Here is a 5716-nt window from a genome sequence, read left to right as displayed (position 1 = left end):
ATACGGTTGTGATAGAATCATTCCTGATACGATTTGATAGTTACTTAAACTGGCAGTAAATTTTACCAATAAGTATATATATGCAATAGTTATATTATATGATTTAAATTTTGAATTAGGTTTCGTTCCCTAAGGTGCATCTAAATTTAAATTGCTTTAACTGCTCTAATAAAAACAGATATTCTTCAAAATTATCACAGTTAAGTAGGTGTATGTTGACGGTATCGACAAATTGTTCCATAAGGATGCTGTAAAAGTGTTAGCTAAGCTGTGCACTAAAATTAAACCGTAAAAATAATGCCTTATTACATGTAGAATCAAAAGCAAATCCTCCCGAATATTAATTTAAATGTAAGGAAGACTTTAAAGTTGAAAGTCGCATTGCTTAAGATATTAATTAAGATATATATATGTATATTATTTAAATTATACGTATTGGCACTGTTATTGGTGAATGAAATAATTTATTGTGAAAATTGTTATATATTTAAAATCAACTGAGGGAATAGAACTATTACACCAGGAATTAAAAACTTAGACCATATACGTAGTATACATATAGTATTTATGTTCACTTGTATCAAAACCTGTAGAAATAATCTCAACTGAATGTTCAAGGATAAGAATACACAAAACTCAAACTGTATAAGAAGGTTAAGATTTGCTAAGTTTGTTGAAAAATTTTAAGTAGTGCAAATGTACTTAACTAGAAAAGAATTGAATTCGATGAAAGCGACATACATCGCCGCTAAACCCAGTAACCAAAAATAGAACAAATGTTAAATCTTTGCAAACACAAATGTTGTTGATTCACTTACAACAGTGAACTTACATATAAGAAGCTTAGAGAAAAAATCCATTAAGGAAATTAATTGAGAGACCATACAAGGCTCAGAATATTCACACCCACATACCCATTGCTGCAGTGCCCAAACCGTTGTAGATTTTATGTAGGTAAGAGTTGATGGGCTGTCGCGCACATAGTCACATGTGAGCCCACACTTTAACACTAAATATATGCTAACTTGGTTCGCGTTAGTACTTCAAATTGTTGACATCTGTAGTCGTACATTTGTGTTTGTTCCGGGAAACATCAACTATTTTATGCTGCTTCACTTTTTTCTCATTTAAGTTATGGACCAATGGAGTACAGTTTTTTTGAGCTCAAGTTTTCTTACTGTACCCAATAGAGTTGTGACATAAAAAACTGTCTGTACTGTCATTTACAACTTAAAAAATCTTTTCATATTTGAGTAGAGCACAAAGGCAGGAGAATGCTTTAGCAACACTTGATAGTTGGAATTAAGCTGCACTCAGGAATATGACACTAGTACGGACTCCTTACTGGCTTGATGTACTTTGTAGCTTATTCAAATTATGCCATGTGCTTTACACATAAATATGTAAAAGCATATTCCACTAACATCATTTGGCCACAACTTATTATTCTAAATAAATTTGAAAGGCCACTTGTGGCTAGAAGAAAAAAAATAATATTAAATAATAAAAATATAAGATAGCAAGTAAAACATTTTTTGAATTAAAATTTGCTGCGCTTCCTTGCACTGGGAGAAACACTTCTGTCATACACTTTCAAGCAGAAAGTGACAAAACGGCACACTTGACTTATACAACTGAATATGTACTAAAGACGAGCGAGTGGCATAGTTCCGGTGAAGTTATCTGAGCCACACATTGCGCAACGTCTTAACTATGAGTCGCATTTTATTCGTAATTTGATGGTCCTCATATTTACACAAAATCCATTCTGAATTAAGCAGAAGAAGAGTTCACAACAGGCACAAACAAGTAGAGCTTTAGTAACCACTTCGAATAGAACTAAAACTGCAACTAAGTGTAGGGCATTTAATCTTATAGCCCAGCTATTTCCCTTTCCACAATACCAACAAAAACGTAGTGGCTTTGACATATGGCGACGCGCTCCAAATTGCAGCGCTTGCATATATTTACACAAATATTGCAGATGTATTTTTTTCACACCGTTAATATAGTGAATCCTAAGTAGTTTTAAGGTCTGAATTGGATGACATTCTGCTGCTCCTAAAGCAAAACACCAAACATGGCTGCAATGGCACAGCTTGTATGTTAAAATCATACTTTATGTACGCAGCTGTCTGTTGGTTCCTTCTTGCAGTTCTGGTCTGTTCTGTTCTGTTCTGTTCTGTTCGGCGAATATGCTTCCTTTGGCAAGAGGAAAAAAGGAAAAACCGAAAATCTGATTAACATGAGAGGCTAACAGTTGGGGGAGGAGTACATAAACGTGTACATGGAATCGCACATTGAGGATAATAGCTGCTGCTACAATAGCAACATTTAGCAACCACAACGAGACACTGCAAGCAATAGTAGTAGAAGTAGAAATAGTAGTAGTAGTAGTAGCAGCAGTAGAAGTAGTAGTAGATTTGCCGGAACTCAGTACGGAAATGCTTATGCCAAAACGTATTGCAGAGTGACATAAAATTTGCATACGCAATACACTTTTAGTGGTGCCATTGTTGCCAACAAGCACCAAAAATAGAATAAAAATAAAGTTGAAATTTTAAATTCAAATTCAAATTCAAATTCAAATTTTTATATACGCGAGATGCTGCATTTTAGTTCGACTTAACTTGCGGACTTGAGTTAAATTCTCAGTACGGCATAGCATTGCCAAGTGCTTAGTCCCTTCTGTATGTAGGATTGTTCCGGTTGTTTAGCTTTGTGCTACAATAATAAAATGCAGATGTACATATATGATAAATATGCATACATATGTAAATCATCATTACATGACGGTTGTGCATGTATGTGTGTGTTGCAACTAACCGCTTCGGATGTACATATCCATAATAATCAGTTGCAAGTACTGCTTTACTATGTTTAGAGTATTTAATGTCGATGTTACAAGTGCTTCCACTGACAGTTATTTGCAGTGCCACGCACTTATGCACATTCCTCATGCCTTCAAATCTCCATCCATATTAACAAAAATATATTCACTTAAAAATTTACATAAAATAAAATTTTAGTTTATTTAAATTCATATGCAAAATGGCGACAATGTCACTTTTTTGCTACTATTTCGATTTGTTCATTGAATTTTTGTATATATTTTTTTTACTGCATTATTTTTATGATCCTTTGAAGTGGTGTGTGAACGCCCTTGTATTAAAAAGCAAAATTTATATTAAATATAAAAATTCAGAAATTTGAATTTACACATAAAAAACATGTTTAAAAATATAAAATAATAAATCAAATTAACCATGGCGGTTTCATAATTTATAAGTGCTTTTAGTTTGTTTAGTCATTTCAATGCAGTATTATTAAAAAGGACATACTCGTATAATAAAAAATTTTTTTTGGACGTAGGATATTTATATGTAAAAAAAATATTTATGAATAGTTCAACATAATTTAATAATATATAAAATAATGTATTTTTCGCAGGGTATCGTGTTTTAAATAAAAACATAGGTCATTAGCACCAGCAAAAATAAGATCTATTTATATATATATATTCGAAAAGATCGTGAAAGCTCTTTAGTACTTTTATAGAGAGCTCCATATCTTGAGGTTAGCTATATATATCTTATGTATAAAATTAACATTGTCAAAATGTTAGTTACCGTACTCCTCCGAAACGGCTTTACCGATTTTTACCAAATTTTATATGCGTATTCAGTAGGTCTGGGAATCGGCTACTATCTATTTTTCATACCGCTAAAGTAATTAGAGAGTCCCTACCCAGCAAAAATATCCTTATTGCTTTAACAAAAAATTTTTTATTTTTTTGACATAAATTTTGTTTATATTTTTAAAAAAGAAAAATTTTTTTCTTAATATTTTATGTAACTACGCCAACAAGTACATCGAGCATTTACATCCACTTCGTTTCTTCGTCTTCGCCTTGCATGGCAGATGGAAAATGTATTAAAAATTTTTCTAAAGATTTCACTAATGATACTATATCAAATACCGACGGATATCCAATATATCGTCGAAGAAATCCCGATAATGCGGGACTATGGCGGGTGGTGCCGTATTCGCCTCTGCTAAGCAAGACATACAATGCTCATATAAATGTTGAGTTTTGCAGTTCTGTGAAGAGCATCATATCTATAAGTATGTCTATAAAGGCAGTGATATGGCTGTGTTTAGAGTAGAAAATACTAATGTAAATGCTCCTCCAATGAACAAAAACGGTGAAATTATGAAATTAAGCAAGTTTCATCAGTTGATGCATGTCTCAATTTATTTAAATCGAACGCTTATTTACAGTTAATCCAAGACACACTGAGTGCTTTTATCTTCGACTGTTGTTGGTTAATATTAATGGCCCATTATCATTATTATTATTTACAGTCAATCCAAGACAATTTAAATTTGAAGATACAACAGTTGTTACCAGGGAACTTGGTATCATGCAAATCTATTGATTTTAAATTAATAATTTAATAAATAAACTATTATATAAACTAAATAGTATTGTTTGGCGTTTGTTATTTTTATTTTCCTTTTCGTTCATAGCGCTCCATGCCTATTTCATGCATATACCACATACTTACACACTTATAATAAGTAAGTTACTTTTTGTCTACACTAGAATTTATCTAGAAACTAGAAATAATTTATAAGGCAAAACAACGTTTGTCGGGTTATCTAGTATATATATATATATAAGTTATCATCATCGAACTGTAACATTTTACATATGTGTTGACTTAATAGTAAATGGCTGGATTCCATTTTACTCAAGATATTTGTTAATGGGCGTGTGAGGACTCAGCCTTTGTTTCTGGCATGATAGTTAGAGCCGTAACATGTAGCCTAAATCTAGTTTAAAAAAAAAGTAGTTTTAAGTCAGATTGCAACGAAGGTATGCAGGAAACATACATTAAAATACCTTATTAAGTTGGAGGGGCTTAAGTTTAAGGCTAAATAATGTTTTATTATGTATTTCTTTAAAAATATATAACTATACTACACAATAAAGAATTATAAAATAAACACTTTGCTGTCTACATCTTCTTCTGCTAGCGACTGTTATCGCTTGTTTAAAATATAGTCTTTAATAAAAAGAATAATATTTATAATTTACATAATCGGCAAGGGACTGAAACTTCTCACAATTAACAACTCGCATCTGAGTACTATCCACACTTAATTGATGACAATTTCTACTACAACTAGTGGATTGTGGATATTGACGTAATAATGAATTTTAAACCAATGGTCTCGTAGTTACTAGAAATACATATTACTACATAACGCAATACAATACACTACAATAAAAGAATACTAAATAAAATAATATAAATTAAAATAAATTAAAAAAAAAATTAAATTAAAAATTAAAAAAATTAAATTATTAAAAAAATTAAAAAAATAAATAAATTAAAAAAATAAAATAAAATAAAATAAATTAAAATAAAATAAAATAAAATAAAATAAAATAAAATAAAATAAAATAAAATCAAATAAAATAAAATAAAATAAAATAAAATAATGTAAAATAAAATAAAATAAAATAAAATAAAATAAAATAAAATAAAATAAAATAAAATAAAATAAAAAGAAACAAAAATAAAATTATATATAAAATAAAATTTAATGAAATAAAATAAAACTAAATAAAATAAAATGAAACAAAACGAAATAAAATAAAAACTAAATTATATTAAATAAAATGATATGAAATAAAATAAAATTAAAT

General features: G+C 29.7%; 1 protein-coding gene across 1 annotated transcript in view; it reads right to left on the bottom strand.

Annotated features, from left to right (window-relative positions):
* The window catches only part of LOC119676137 (THO complex subunit 1-like), a 14722-nt gene that overhangs the window by 1804 nt on the left and 7202 nt on the right, over positions 1-5716 (bottom strand). The window lies entirely within an intron of this gene.

The sequence above is a fragment of the Teleopsis dalmanni genome, chromosome 2 (genome assembly GCF_002237135.1).
Source record: "Teleopsis dalmanni isolate 2A chromosome 2, ASM223713v2, whole genome shotgun sequence".
NCBI lineage: Eukaryota > Metazoa > Arthropoda > Insecta > Diptera > Diopsidae > Teleopsis > Teleopsis dalmanni.
This window is presented reverse-complemented; position numbering and strand designations above follow the sequence as displayed.